Source organism: Nicotiana tabacum, chromosome 10 (assembly GCF_000715075.1).
Source record: "Nicotiana tabacum cultivar K326 chromosome 10, ASM71507v2, whole genome shotgun sequence".
NCBI classification, from domain to species: domain Eukaryota; kingdom Viridiplantae; phylum Streptophyta; class Magnoliopsida; order Solanales; family Solanaceae; genus Nicotiana; species Nicotiana tabacum.
The window spans coordinates 154,627,969-154,644,907 of record NC_134089.1 but is presented as its reverse complement, the minus strand read 5'-3'; the positions used below and the strand labels follow the sequence as shown (position 1 = coordinate 154,644,907).

General features: G+C 34.3%; 1 long non-coding RNA gene across 5 annotated transcripts; it reads left to right on the top strand.

Moving 5' to 3' along the window:
* Nucleotides 1-1,436: 1,436 nt before the first annotated feature.
* On the top strand, nucleotides 1,437-7,486 carry LOC107811834 (uncharacterized). 5 transcript variants are annotated; one of them, XR_001654002.2, is made up of 9 exons: nucleotides 1,437-1,792; nucleotides 2,026-2,134; nucleotides 3,960-4,044; nucleotides 4,486-4,920; nucleotides 5,003-5,221; nucleotides 5,313-5,516; nucleotides 5,611-5,856; nucleotides 6,011-6,139; nucleotides 7,288-7,486. It is a non-coding gene; the product is annotated as an uncharacterized LOC107811834 (long non-coding RNA). The 5 variants fall into 5 exon arrangements; XR_012695830.1 differs by lacking the exon at nucleotides 6,011-6,139 and having other exon boundaries at nucleotides 2,070-2,134; XR_012695831.1 differs by lacking the exon at nucleotides 6,011-6,139 and having other exon boundaries at nucleotides 2,065-2,134.
* The last annotated feature ends 9,453 nt before the right edge of the window (nucleotides 7,487-16,939 follow it).

The following is a 16,939-nucleotide window of genomic DNA, read 5'->3' as shown; positions in this document are numbered from 1 at the left end:
ATGTACATTCCATTGTTTTATGGTTATTCTTTTCCTTTTATTTCTTTTTGGCGTGGAGTGTGAAGGGACATGGCTCACAATGAACTTATTTGGCGGGTTGTTAACACATGCAGCGTCTGAGCCAACCGAGGCGGATCCAAAATTTAAATTTAATGGGTACAATTTTTAAGATTCTCGGCATTGAATACATTATACTATTAAAATTATGGATTCTATTATAATATTTATTGAGATTTAATAGATATTTACATATAAATTTTTACTTTATTTGTGGCGGATTCAAGATTTTCAAATCATGGGTACTCAAGTATTTTTAATCTAAAAATTGCTACTAAGACTGGGTGCTCAGTTAATTTATTTATATGAATTCCTAATTTTCTTATATAAGTAATAGTGTTTGGCTGCAAAAGTAATGGGTGTTCATAGAGTAGATCCGCATTAATTTCGTGTAAAAAATTATGGGTTCAGTTGAACCTGTAGCTAAAGCTATTGGATTCAGATGAATCCATCCGTAAGCTGTACGCTAGAACCGCCCCTGCCTGTTCCAGTAGGATTGGTTTAGCTCTGTCTGCAAGTTGTAGTTCCTGTGTAGATGTGCATTTAAATGATGTAAGTTCAATGCATGAGGTGAATTTTAGTAATTTGAATTGGTTGAGAAGGTGTAGTTTGAGCAGTTCTAAACTGAGGCTATAAGATACGGAGAAGTAAGGATGTCATAAGCTGATGTTCAGAACTTGAGATTGTAGCCATCAGAGCACTAAGTTCATTTTTCTTACCTCAAAAAGGTGAAATATAAGAAATGGTCCATAAAATGGAAGTAGTTGAGCTGGTTGTAGCAGTCAAATTCCAATGGATATAAAGATGTTAGTTGCTCTTTTATCAAACTTTGCAAAATTGCAGCTTTGAAATTCAAGAAGATTATGTTGGTCGATTTGAGGAGTATGAAGCAGTGAGTTATTTCTTTTTTTTTCATCCGTTGTCCGGTACCCCTTTTTGGTCCGACTAATTCTGAACTCGCGCTGAGAAGTCCCATATTGAAGGTAAAACACTTCTAGAAAATGGGCCTATTGCAACAGTTTTTGTGTAACGGTTATAGGGCCGTTGCCATAGAAATGCTATAGCAACGGTTAGAACCGTTACAATAGAAGTTGGATGATAGCAGCACACTTTAGATATCAAACCGTTACAATTGTAGTTTAACCGTGGCGATAGATATCTTTCGCAACGGTTTTGTAAGGCGGCCTAATAGACCTGTCTATGGTAACGGTTATTTGGAAAAAAATTATTATCGGAACGGTCTATTTTCTTCTATTCATTTTTCCTCCTAAATTTTGCTAAACCTGCCAATAACAATCCCTATTTCTTTTTATTTTTAATTAAATTTCAAAATATAAATATAAAATTATAATTTATATTCTATATTGTATTAACTCTCCTCATATGTCCCCAAATATCAATACCCACCATACCTCCTAAACTCCATTGATAGCCCCAAAGCCTTATTGTCTTCTTTGCCACACCGTAAGAGAAAGTACCCAAATCTAAAAATTGGGTTTGAGTTAATGTTTTAGATCTGAAAATTTCCCTCTTATAAGAGAAAAACTTTATGGAAGAAACATTGGATGGTTTTATAGTGCTTGAAATCCAGTTGCTGCTTTGATTCCCAAATCGCACCTCGACTTCTCGACTGCTTGAAGGGAAAGCTGAACCCAAATCCACCTCGACTGCTTGAAGCCAAAAATTGGGAAAAGATGAAAGGCAAAGTTTGCAACTGGAATAACAATGCAAATAGGTACTCCTTGAACAACCACTTTCGGGACTTTCATGTGTTTCATATTTCTTGAGTTTTCTTTACAAATTCTTGATTTTACCTTCTAATGGGGCTTAATTTTCATAGTGATTAGTAGCTCTCAATAGTTGAAGATTTGGTTGTATTTGGGGGTTCAATATTTGGGTAAATAGGGTTGTATACTGCTACTACCTCTCTCATGGTTTTTTCCGATTGTTTTTTCAATTTCTCAACAGCAAATTTGTCGAACTGTAGAATTCTTCGTTTACTGGTAGTGTAGGAAGAAATCACTATTGGTAGCTGAGGAGAAATTGTTGTTGGTTGCTAAGGAAAAAATTATTATTGGTAAGTAATTTTTAATTTAAATTTTGGATAATTGAATTTGTTGGTAGTGTACTTGTATACTTCTTATTTAAGATTTTTTATAATTTTAATTTTCTCTGTATTTTCTTCCTTCCCCATTCTCAAGACTACTCCTCGGATTGGGATTCTATTTTGGGGTTTTCTTAATTGTTGGTTGAGTGCTCTCCAACTTCTACTTATGCTGTAGGATGGTTTGAATTATAGGGGGTTTAAGGATCCGAGTTTGTTTTATTAAGAGGGTTTATAATTTATAAGAGGGTTTATAATTTATACTTTTATTTTGGGCTAAAACTAGGATGGGCTCTAACATCCTCCATTTTTGGTGTAGTTGTACATTGCGGCAAAAGTTGCATGAGATGAGAAGTTGCTTGAGTTGAAATAATTTGAATGATATTATTTTGGAGAACAAAGATTCAGTAGTGTCCTGGCATGATATTACTTTGGAAAACTTCTCAATATTAATATCATTCATATTAATTTGAAAAACATGTTATATGTCTGTTCATCTTATCCGAGAAACTGAAAATAAGAGTTGTTGTATTTGTGTAATTTCTTTGAACAAAAGCCATCTATTAGCCTCCATCTTCTTTGTGCATGAATTTGTCTGCGATTAGTATAACAATTATTATCTAAAAATTATAGTCGTCATATTTAGGATGCTATTAGTAAGATATAGAAAACATGCTTTAGATGTTTTTTACTGTTCTTATTTGAAAATATTTGTGTTCAGAAGTTTTGCTCATAAATATTTTTAACTCTTTCAAGCCCATGATTGTATGAAGAGGTACTGATTTTTCTGGGTGAAAGTACTAATATTTTAAAAGCTTGTATGTTTGATATAGTTATTAGAATCTCATTTAAAAACTAAATTCAAGTGGAAATAAAAAATCTTGCAGTAGACTGAAAAATCTTTTGAAAACCATATAGTTTTAAAAGCTTGCAGTAGACTGAAAAATCTTTTGAACTAGGATGGAAATAAAAATTATCCATCTCTCATCTATGTGGAAATGATATTGTTTTAAAGGTTTAAATGGTTATTTAGTCAGACATACAAATTGCAGCATTCAAGTTAGTGTCTTTGTTTTAGCAGTTTCAGAATATAATCCATTTTCCTCATCCTTTTAATTTTTTTTTTTATTTTTTAATAAAAACAAACATGGGTGGCTTGTGAGACTTGAAGTAGAATTTAACAAGGATTTGAGCAGTAGCTCAGTGGTGGCAAGGTTGCAACTCCATTCTCCAATACTTTAAGTGCATGATTCAAAGAACAATTTTAACATGAGGATCATCTTGAACACTAAGTAGTTCCTTTTCTAAGTGATTGCTCATAACTGATCGCATAGAATGATAATGAAAGAGAGAGTCTCTTGTCAAAAAGTTTTAAGTGCACAACATATTTGGCAGCTAAATTATGATACTATCTTTATACATCAAATGCACTTAAGTTACATAACATAAGATTGTTTCTTGATTTGAGCAATTGCATCGATGATGGAATAAATTTTGCAATGGATAAGCTTACAGTAAACTTAAGTGCAAAATTTTAAGCTTGATTTGAATCTGTTGGGACAACTTTGCTGGTGAGAATTTGCTTATCGAATTCTTTTATGCATAAAGTATGTGAGATAATGGAAATATAAATGCTTAGTTCTTTGATTGTTTATAGTGTATGCAAAGAAATCATGGCTTTTGATACAACTCTAAGTTGCACGTACTGTTTCTAAGTTTTAACCTTAACTCTATGTCGTATCGATAACTGGAGTAACCTGAGACTCACTTCTACTTCTGAACCTTGCATGTCTAACAGGCTTGGTGAAGAAGTTTGGAATCTGAAATATCTGTCAATAAAACAGGCACTTTTTGATTTGGCAGCTTTCAGAAATTTCTATCAGGTTGGTTGCATCTTAATTCTATATCAGGAATTATATAATTCCAAGTCCAGCATCTAAATAGATGTCATCTCCAGATGTTCAAGCATGATGTAGAAGTCAAATAATGCTTCATTGATATGATATGTGCCTTAACTTTTCTATTCTTTCAACAAGTAATGATAGTCTAACTAATTGATTGATTCTATCAAGTTTGCATATAAAGCTGTGATGTCTAACTAATTGATTCTATTCTTTCACAAAGTAATGATAGTCTCTCTAACTTTGTTCAGAGAAAATAATTGATTCTATTCTTTCTTTAGTAAATTGAAACTATTTTTTTTATGTGAAAGGCTGACTGATTACAGAAAAGATCAAGGTAACATAGACTTGTGAGGTGTATACAATGCATTATTGTTAATGCTTTGATAGCTTATTTCTTATTTAATTTTATGATTTTGACAGGAATTTGAATAGTCATGAGTCAGGAAGGGCACTCAAGTAAAAATAAAAAGGCTAAAAATTGCATTGCAGCCGGATCACTTGCATCTTTGCTGAACCAAAAGGTTTCATCATTGAAAACAAAAAGAATTGTTCAAGCTACAAGGACAAATGACAAGCATCAACTGAATTCAATTGAAAGACAACTTCCGCAATTAGGAGCTCAAGTGCAAGAACAATTATTGCAACTGCCTCTGTCTTCTGCTTCTCCTCCAGCACAAATTGTACATGAGCAAGTGTAGCAAAAGTCACTCAACTCTACCTCTCTTGCATCACAAGCAGTACGTGAACAATTGCAGCAAAAGTTACTGGATTCCACTACTCGTACTTCACAAATGGTACATGAGAAATTTGAGGGTTCTTTCAATCATAAAACAAACGAACAATCCGAGGAATAAGGCAAGAACATATAAATTTCATTTTGTTAAATTAACAAACAATATTGACTTTTGGTGATTATTCTTACTTAATATTAATGCAGGTCCTTCTGCCGAAAAAAGAAAAAGAGGAAAAACTCTGATGCCAAATGTTCATGGTAGGAAATAGCGCAAGCTAATTGTGCTAAACGAGAACAATCAACCCATAGGTCCTACTGATGATGTTGTAGCAGAGTTGGGTAGCTTCCTCGGCACATTGGCAAGGAATGCGACCTTTTGTCCTCTTAATGTGTTTAATTGGAGGAAACTTCAAACAAAAGAAGGTATGTGGAAATATATCAAGGTTTGAAGTTTGCAATATTCTGTGTAGTTATTTTATTTTTTTACACTAACCTAACTGTACCAAATTTGTAGGAAAAATATGACATTCTTGATGCTTCAAAAAAGTGGGTTTTTGATTCAATTCAAAATGCTTGGAGAAAGTATAAGAATCAATTATTTAATGACCATTATAAAGCCTATGAGAATGACGAGTTTCGAATGGAGAAAAAGCCGATTTATGTTCCTCAATCTCAATTTAGGGATCTTTTTAATTATTAGAACTCTGATGCCTACAAGGTAAAACTAAGTATTGTCCCATGATTTGCTGAGAATGTCTGGTTTATGTTTAATTAAAAATCACTTAACTCTGTATTCATTGGCTGATTTGCAGCAAAATTAGAGGAAAAGGAAGAAAGGATGCAACAAATATTGCAGGAAAAGTTCAATGCACAAAAAGATGCCATGGAACTATAAGTTGCAGTTAACATCATTTCACAACTTAAATATCTGAATCCAGATTTACGAGTTGATCCCAGCATGCTAGCTTTCTATGCTCGTTCACCTGGAGAAGCTTCCTCTGCACAACAAGCTGCCGTGCAACTAATCAATCGTCAATCTACTGGGAGTAATAATCAAGGTCAGTACGTCTATCTTGGCTCTGCAACCTTATTTTTGGGATGTGATGAGACATGGAGAAAATGATATTTAGTTTGTTCAACATGGTGGGTTGTTTGGTCTAGTATGTCTGTTCTTGTCATTGATTGGTCCAGTATGTTGGCCTCTTGAAATAGGACATGGTGGGTTGCTTGGTCTTGTGTTTGGGTTTCAATGTTAAGCGAGAGTAGTTATTCAAGAATCCTGAGTATGAGGTTATTACAGCTGCAAGGCCTACATTGTCAAGGCTTATGTATTACCAGACAGTAAGTTATTACAGCTTACATTGTCAAGGCTTATGTATTCAGATTACTTCTGCTCCTTTCTCACTTCTTCTCTTTGCTTTTGATTTTTATTTACTGTGTGCATATATACAAGACAAGTTGGTTTGTTTTCTTGTTTTTATTGCTTGTTTATAAATCTCAATTTGTCTACAACTATATGCGGTTCAAATTTTCTTTATAGCTTCTACTAAGTGTAACTTGTTTTTGATTTGTTTTAATTGTTGTTTAGATTTATTTGATTTTGCACGATACCTACTTTATGGGAAGGATCGGTGGTTTTGTCTGTTTTCCGGAAGGCTCATTTGCATTTTAGACTAGGACTTTTATGCATTTTGTCTTCTTTTTTTCTTCTTTAAATTGACTGATCTCTCTGCTTGTAGCGATGCCTTAAGGTACAAGTGTAACTGGGTTCAATAGAAGTTTTTGTCTTTGAGATTTTTACAGAGATTTTGTGTAATTTGTTACTGAACTTGGATAAAGAAGTCCACTTGATTGTGGAACTTGTCTAAGAAATGGTAAATGTGAAAGTACTGAGTTTTTAAAGTTTAGTTTCCACATTTCTAATTCCTTACTATTTTTATAGCTCCATTTGTGATGTGGTATTCCAATTTACTTGTTATTTGGTTAGTTTTGACTAATGTCCTATCATATATGGATCTACTATTGCCCTAAGAAAATGTGGCAGGAGGGGGTCATGAAGCTCAAGATGGATTTCTCGGTCATTGAAGAATATCAAAGTTGTTATATTATGCACATTTGTTGACTTCTTATTGTTCCTGTGTTATATTAAGACTCATTTGCATTTTAGACTAAGACTTTTATGCATTTTTTCGTCTTCTTTTTTTTCTTGTCTTTGAGGTTTTTACTGTTATTTTGTGTAGTTTGTTACTGAACTTGGATAAATAAGTCCACTTGATTGGTTCTGTAAAAAAATAGTCCTATCATATATCTGAAACAATAGTAGAATGATTAATTTGTTGAACAAAGTTCCCAATATATCTTTCTTCGCTTGATTTCCTTGCTTTAGTTGTTCAACTTTGTGCTTTATGCATTGTTTATGGACCATACCCATTCTTATAATGATAAATCAACCCTTGAAGGATAATGACTTTATTTATCCTCTTTTGTAGGTGGAACAATTGAAGAAAGGGAAGATGAAGATTGTGAAGATCTAGACCTTACTTAAGAACTTTGAATTGTTGTCCATGTTCTAGGAATCTTTTGTTATCAACATTTGAAACTTACTCTAACTCTTGAAGTGTTGAAATGTAAAACTTATGTGATTGGGTTAAAACATTTTGGTTTTATGGAGACAATGTAGATTATGAAGTATTTTATCTTTTTATTTATATAAATTTCAGGTTATTACAAATTATTATATATATAAAATATTCATTTACAGCCAGGGTATAATAGTCTAATAGAACCGTTCCAATAGGTCTTGTAAACCGTTCCAATAGGTCTTACAAATCTGTCACGACCCAATTTAGGGCCTAGACCGGGGGGTAGGATCCCAAAGCAAGCCTTAACGGAAATTTACAGAAAATTGGGCAGAGTTTCCCATGTTTAAGGACTATCAAAATATTTACCCTGTCTCAAAAATCAACAACAAAACGAACCTATATTAACCAAAATATCTCATATTCTTCATCAACTAATCAAACAGTTACTCACCACGATTAATCAATCACTTGTAACACAATAATCTTAAATTCATCTCCAAAATACTATAAGAGAGTCTAATACTAGTCGTAGGTATAAAATTATGAACAAATATTCATGACACTAACAAAATGACTATGGAGCGACTCTAAGAGTTTGAAAGAAAAGAACATAACAAATGAATAAACACTTCGTCCACGCGAACAAGTGCGGGGCTCACCAAAAATTTGTCAAATCGTGTACTCTAATTAATGAAATCCTCACTCGCGTCAACTGTTGTCTCTGTAAAAAAAATAGCGGGGAGTGAGTCGCTAGCTCAGTGAATAATAACACTTAACCACAACCGTTTTTAATGGGGACAAGTCGGAAAGCATGCTAGCATATTAACCAGAAAATATCATAAGAATGCCCTTTCTAAATAGTAAATATAATCAGTCTATTCATGTGTTCCCTGTAACATAAATCAATTTAACAAACGGTAATAAACTCGGTAACCCGTTATCATAGAAAATCTTTATGTTTGGGTGGTTTCCAAGAAATGATCATGTAATCAATATCAATGTGTGGACCCTTTCGTAAAAGGAGTCAAATATAACTGTAGGTCCCTACTCGAGGGAAAACTGTAACTGTATGCTAGTTCTACCTTCCCACTAGCGAGGGCTATAACTGTAATCGGTAATTTGTAATCTGTAAATACAAGGTGCACCAGGTCTAACGAACCCGCCATTAGCTACGGTATCTTTCAAAGTCTCCTCCCATTTATACTCTTTCTTGTAAATAGTAAATATTCGTACAAAAGCATTTTCAAAATAATAAAGGGCATATCATTTCTTATCAAATCTGGAAATTTTATTTCGGTAACAGTAATCATGTCTCAAGTAACAGTAAAACATATCTTGTAACGGTGAAAACATTTAGATTAATCAGTAAACATCTCAAGTAAACTGTTCGGTATCATATCAAGTAAAGAACTTGCCCCACATGCAATTTCAAGCATCGGTAATATATTTATTTTCAAAATCATATATAAACCATGCAGGTTATGAAAACACAAATTGTAGTAAGATTACTACTCACAGGACTTGTGCCGAATTACCGAATATGTCACCACAAGCAATCCGTTCGACTTCTTCAATCACCTAAATTGTGTTAAAATCAATCTATGTATCATCCGTGAACCATCAACATACCAAATCAAAATAACCAGCCCTTATGATTTCTTGTTTGACTCTTGATTTGCCAAATTGGATTTTCCCACTCTACCCGAGAGTACTTATATGCCTTAATCACATTCCTTATGTCATAAATACGCGTTTAAAACTTCTAAAGCTCGTTTAAGTTAATAACTATATCGTGCCCTTATAGAAGTAGCTTTTGTCAAGAGTTTTTCACTTAAACTGATCCATACTCTGTCGATTTCAACCTTTCATAAAATATTTTCATTCAATTTTTAACACTACATGATATCCAAGTCTAAACTAAATAGAATCACTGCCAGTCGGATAGTTTATTATTATTATTATTATTATTATTATTATTATTATTATTATTATTATTATTATTATTATTATTATTATTATTATTATTATTATACAATATTCACTACCCAATAAATTTTTCTATAAACCAGAGAATGAGGGCAAGCAAACCTGTAGAGAAGAACTGATACTGCTTGAACTGAAAGAAACTTTTTAAAACTTTAATGGTTTTCCCTACTTCTCTATATCACACCGAAATTGCAGACCCAAACGTTACTCCCTCTTTCTCTTCAATGTCAATATTTCAGTTGGTGTATTTGAGACTTTATGTATGACTTGGTAATTGCTTCTATTTCTACGAGAAACTCTTCGCAACTTTCTCCTTCCCCTAAATCCCTCTTTTCTTGTCGTTCATGTCTTCTAGGGCTTTTGCCCATTCTTTTAATCAATTAGGTTTTTCCCTTTCTTTTTTTTTTCTTTCTTTTTTGATTCTTTTCTTTTTGTAAATAAAATGTTTAAGTTAGGACTAAAAGACCAATATACCCTAACTTTAATATGAGGTATTACATTCTCCCCTCCTTATGAAATTCGGTCCCCGAATTTAACTCAAGTACGTATCTGTAAATTGAAATAGGTGAGGATACTCACATAGCATCTTCCGCTTCCCTAGTAGCTTTTTAAATTCTATGGTTTCTTCATAAGACTTTCACGAACACAATTTATTTGACTGTAACCTTTTTACTTGTCCGTCAACAATAGCTACAAACTCCTCCTCATATAATAAGTTCCCATTATACTCTATAATCGGTGCTTCACTCATATGAAAGAGTTTGCTACACATTTTCTTAGCACATAAACATAAAATACTTGATTTGTGAAAGACGATTCGGGAAGAAGTGCCAAACAATACGCCATAACTCACACTTGGTCTAGTATTTCGTGCGACCCTTTTAATCTTGGGCTCAACTTACCTCTTTTTTTTTTTATTTAAATCACATTACATCTTTCATAGGGAAAACTCGTTGGGACACTCTACCCCAAATTGTGAAAACTAAGTCCATTCTCCTTTTATCCGTATAAGACTTTTGTCTTTTATGAGTTGTGAGCAATCTGATCACTAGACCTTGTCAATAGCTTCTTGCACTAAGTCGGGTCCTAATAAGTTAGTCTCATCGGGTTCAAACCATCTGATAGGAGAACAATATCATATACTATACAAGGCTACATATGGTACCACCTAAATACTAGACTGTAAGCTATTATTGTAGACAAATTCAGCTATAGATATATAAGGGTACAAGCTACCTCCTACTCAAAATATAAGCTCTCTACATGTACTTCAAGATTTGCATAGTACATTCAGACTGCTTGCCTGTTGGCTGATAAAATAGGATACTAAGATCTATCTACTCGTGTAACCAATGTTTCTAGGAAAGATTGTTAAAATCGTGTAGTAAATTGTGAGCTTCTGTCAGAAATGATGGGCAATAGACCTCGTATAGTTCGACAATTTTGCATTCATGTATATTTGAGTGTATTTATCCTCAGTGTGCGAAATTTTGACTGGCATACCATGTAAGCCAATTTCAATTACCCACATATAATTATAACTTCTAATTGTTTAAGGTAGTTTTGTCATAAAATTCACTTTTATTCTATTCTACTTTCACTTTGGAATCTCGAGTTGTTGTAGCATGCATGCAAGTCATAGATGTTGACATGCTAACCAGTTAAACTTTTAGAAACAAGGTTAAGTTAATCTTCCTCGTTTTCTTTTCCACAAATATAATTTTCTTCTAGTCATGGTACATTTTACTAGGCTTCAGATGTACACATCTAGGACTGTGAGCTCCTCAAGAATAACTCGTCTTAATATATCTACATCTAGTACACATAACTAGTTACCTAGTCGAGAATACAATTTCTGTCAATAGTTATATCCTTCTTTTACTAGCTAGAGCCTCATCTTGATGTTTGCATAATCGCTCATATTTATATTGAGTGGCCTTTACGCATTTTACTGATAAAGACCTTGCTTGAACACAAGCCAACAATGGCTCTGAAATTTTTCACACTAAATCTGACAATTGTACCATTTAGTTTGTGCATATTCTTAACCAAAAGTCTTGTTATAGGAGCTATATGTGCCGAACTACCCCATATCTTTTTTTTACTTAATGCATTGGCCACAACAATGGCATTTTCAGGATGATATAGAATAGTGCAATAATCATAGTCCTTAAATAGTTTTATCTATCTACCCTGCTAAAATTCGAATGTCTCTGCTAGAAGACGTATTTCAGACTCTTGTAGTCTATAAAAATCTCGCAAGTTTTATTGTATAAATAGTTTCTCTAAATCTTCAGAGCAAATACAATTATGACAATCTCCAGATCATATATGGGATAGTTCTGATTGTACTTCTTTAGCTGTGTTGAAGCATAAGCTATCACATGATCAGTCTACGTGAGAACATATCCTAATCTGACATCTGAAGCATTACGTAACCCTGTGAATCCTCTAGAACATAATGGTAAGGCTAATATTGATAGTCGTCAAACATGTCTTGAGCTTCGAAAAGCTCTACTCACTTTTTCGTCCACTGCAACTTTGATTTTGATTTTTTTTCTATGTTAACTTGGTAAATGGCGCCACAAATATAAAATAATTCTACAAAAATAGCTTGTAGTAGCCTCCCTATCCCAAGATGTTGTGAATCTCCATAGAAGTAGTTTATCCTTTCTACTTTTGAACTGCTTCTATCCTATAGGAATCTATCGTAATCACACCCTTAGTTATAATATATCCGAGGAATGCCACTGGGTCTAGCTAAAATTCATGCTTCGAGAACTTGGTAAGAAGCTGATTTTATCAAGCGTCTTTAACATAATTTTAAAGCGATCCTCGTGTTTTTCATGACTACAAGAATATAAAAGAATATTGCTTTTAAGAACTATGAAATTTTTTTTCCTCCAAAAAGCCAACTTTGAAAACCTTATCCATTATGTACATCAATATAGCTTGAGCATCGGCTAGTCCAAAATGTATCATAAATAATTCTTAATGTATGTACCGAGTTCTAGAGGCGGACATCAAATATATTCCTTTTTATTCTAAGCTGATGATAGCCAGATTGAAGATCAGTGGCTTTTTGTAACAGATCAAACAAGCCATTTATATGACACAATGAATATTTATTTTATGTTTATGCCTTGTTAAGAGTCTGTAGTTTATGCACAACTTTCTTGTTTTTTTTTTGGTCTCGTCTTTCTTTTCGCTAACAGTATTGGTGCACCCCATGAATATATACTCGATTTGATAAAATTCTTATCAATAGGTCTTGCAACTATTCCTTTATCTCTATCTAGTTCCGCTGTTTTCATACAATAGGGGGTTTCGATATGAGTTGCATGTTAGGTTTCAAATCGATACAAAAGGCTATTCTCGTATTAGCTAGTCCTAGTAAATTCACAAAAACATATCAAAGAAATCTCTAGCTATTGGTACCTTTTTCCGAGTTAGGTGTCTTATCTATTTATGTCTCTTATCATAGCTAGGACCCCGACAATCAATCTTTAGTAACATTGAGCCTTGATACATGATATAACCTTATTTATCTTTGGAAATTGTTCTCCTCTTAGGACAAATTGGGTTAGTTCAGTATCTCAAACTCAACTTCCTTTGCATGTAATCGAGGGTGACATGGCAAGAAGATAACCGATCCATTTCAAGTAGCCCATATAACTAATATCAAGTCGACTAAGATATCCCTATGTTCAACTTAAATTTGGCAAGCTCGTTAAATATATTCAGTTAACTTAAATCCTCCCATATGAGTAAAAACCCAAATGGATCATTCAACATCTCATAGTCCATATTTCCAATTATTTTACCCCCGCTAAAATGCTCACCTAATGAATTCCCCAATTTATGCTTCCCTCGTAAAACTTTTGTTGCATACTATCACACCCATGTTTTCAATCTTTTAGCAAGCTCAATTACCATAAAATAGATCACACTCTTTGTATATGAAGTTATTGCCTTATTTAAAAGGTTAATCACCCTTAGACAATTCCTTAAACTTTAGATAATGTGTATTTAGCTAGCTGAGGAAGTCTAATGGCATATATCGGTACTTCTATTGGGTTAACCAATTTCTTACATAGTAGATTCACGCTTTTGTCTTGCAAGAAGGAAGCGATTCATAAATAGTTTAGAGAACTCATTCCCAAGTAAAATGTGTTGCTCCTATCGATGTTCCTAAATAATATGATATTATACCACTAATTGGCTAGTTCTCCGGTCTGTAAACTCTAACTAAACTGACCTTTTGCTAGTATATTCTAGAGCCCATAAAGCTAAAAAAATCCTTAAATTATCTGAGGATCCTCCAAACTATCAAAAATGTTAAACTCAGCAGTTTCAACTTTAGGAACTTTATTAAGCATACATCTTTATTTCCGATAATCTTAGCCAATTTAGGTGTCTGAGGCCTCTAAAGCTTCATTTTCTTTCCATCCTTCTCTTGTTTACCAATTATATCCATTAAGATTTAAATTGTTCCTTTTACATAAAGGTAAGTAACTTTGTGACGACTCTATTCTACTGTTATAATAGTAAACTAGTGTTATTTTCTAAAATGTAGTCTATTACACATCTTAGGAGTATGAAAGCCCCTTGTTGCGGTACAATAGCCCTTTTTATTGATCTTTCGATTAGTTCTGTCACTTTCCTTTGCTTGGAGATGATTAATTGTTTACTGGCAATACATGTGTCTTTGAACCTCTAGCCAAATTCTATTATTGGATGATTGGTTCTAGCCAAATCGGAACAAGATAAAAGGTGACATATTGAGTTATCTGGCACTATTCGCAACACACGTAAGGAGGAATAAGAAGAAAAACAAGATACATCCTATCACGCTTCGCAGAATCACGATAATGGAAATGGCCAGCAACATAACCATAATTGGGATTCTACTACCGACTTGTGCTCCATTAGTCACAAGAATAACTTAGGGCTCTGATACCAACTTTGTCACGACCCAATTTAGGGTCTTGACTGGCGCTAAGCGGTAGGATCCCAAAGCAAGCCTTAACGGAAATTTACAGAAAGTCGGGCAGAGATTCCCCTGTTTTAGGACTATCCAAACATTTACCCTGTCTCAAAAATCAACAACAAAACTAACCTATATTAACCAAAATATCTCATATTCTTCATCAACTAATCAAACAGTTACTCACTACTATTAATCAATTACTTGTAGAACAATAATCTTAAATTCATCTCCAAAATACTATAAGAGAGTCTAATACTAGTCATAGGTCTAAAATTATGAACGAATACTCATGACACTAACAAAATGACTATGGAGCGACTCTAAGCGTTTTAAAGAAAAGAACATAACAAGTGAATAAACACTTCGCCCACGCGAACAAGTGCGGGGCTCACCAAAAATTTGTCAAATCGTGTACTCTAATTAATGAAATCCTCACTCGCGTCAACTGATGTCTCTGTAAAAAATAGCAGGGAGTGAGTCGCTAGCTCAGTGAGTAATAACACTTAATCACAATCGTTTTTAATGGGGACAAGTCAGAAAGCATGCTAGTATATTAACCAGAAAATATCATTAGAATGCCCTTTCTAAAACGGTAAATATAATCAGTCTATTCATTTGTTCCCTGTAACATAAATCAATTTAACAAATCGGTAATAAACTCGGTAACCCGTTATCATAGCAAATCTTTATGTTTGGGAGGTTTCCAAGAAAGGATCATGTAATCAGTATCACTGTGTGGACCCTTTCGTTAAAGGAGTCAAATATAACTGTAGGTCCATACTCGAGGGAAAACTGTAACTGTATGCTAGTTCTACCTTCCCACAAGCGATGTCACGACTCCAAACTTGACCCGGTCGTGATGGCGCCTCTCGTGAAGACAAGGTCAGCCGACACAACCATTTTCCATTAAAAGTTATTTTTATACCATTTATAAACCGTTAATCTCATAATGAACATTTAAAAGAAAAATGCAGAATAATTACACAAGCCTGACATCGGGGTGTCACAAGTCACGAGCATCTACCAAGGTCTGAATATAACAAAAACAGTAAAATGTACTAAGTACAGAAATGAAAATGAGAGGGAGGAAGTAGTGCTGCGAACATCGTGCAACCACCTTGCTAACTCTGATGACTTCACGTCTGAGCAACCGACACCCGCTACCGAGTTCCGAAATACCTGAATCTGCACATGAGGTGCAGGGAGTAATGTGAGTACTCCAACCTAGTAAGTAATAAGAGTAAATAAAGACTGAGTAGTAGAAAATAATGAATCCACATTTATGTTAAACTCAATAAGCACACATGCTGCTAAATCAGAATCCGAGTCATCGCCTCTTTTAAAATCCAACTTTTGGTAAAAATCATTTAAAATGCCTTCCAACAAATTCAGTAGGGGTTCAATACCATTTTAATAAAAGAGCTGAAAACCATAATCGGCCCCTCGGGCAAAACATAGTTAGTAAACAGCCCCTCGGGCAAAACAAGAGTCATAAACACCTCCAAACAAGAAAATCTCAGTGGAAATAACAAAAGCCAAATCAGTGATTAAGTTCTGAATATCTCATAAACCCCAGCTTAAATGAAAGTTGTTTAAATACATTTATCTAACATTATCGACAGAGGCTTAGTATAAAGATGAGTGAAAACAGTCATTAAATCAACATATTCGATTGAAAATCACTCTAAAGAGAAGTGAAAATCAATAAGTTCATAATCAGGCTCCTCACGCAAACATCACTCATGTGCATGTATATATCTATCGCCCCTCGGGCTAGCCTCTCAGTCACTCGTGACTCAACTCCTACCATTCAGCGTTCACGCTCAATAGGTACCATATAGTAACTGCTGCGGCGTGTATCCTGATCCATATATATAGTCGACTGCGCTCACTGGAGGTGTGCAGACTCCGGAGGGGCTCCTACAGCCCAAGCGCTATATCACTGCGCGTGCAACTTGATCCAACATATCGCTGTGGCATGCAGCCCGATCCATATACATATATATTGTTGCGGCGTGCAGCCCGATCCATAGATATATAATCCTCACAATCAGGCCCTCAGCCTCTCTCAGTCATTAACCTCACAATTAGACTCTCAGTCTATCTCAGTCATCAACCTCACAATCAGACCCTCGGTCTATATCAGTCATCAACCTCACAATCAGACCCTCGGTCTATCTCAGTCATCAACTTACGATCACTCGGACCATCAGTAAAATAGGGAACCCAACCCAAATTTTTTTACATTTCTAAGAAATATAGTGATAAAACCATATTTAAACAATAACCAGGTAAAAACATGATTGAGGATATGCTTTCAAAACAAATAGAGTGAGGAAAAATAGTAAAAATGCCCTTAAGGGTCTCAACAGGTCGGCACAAGGCCTTAAACATGGCATACAACCCAAAATATAATATCAATCTCTAGAACATGGAATATCATAATGTTTCAAATCAAATACGCGACTTAACAATCGTACGGTACATACCAAGTCACAATACCCAACGGTGCACAACTCCACGCTCGTCATCTAGCGTGTGTGTCACCTCCAAATAGCACAACGATGTGTAATACAGGGTTTC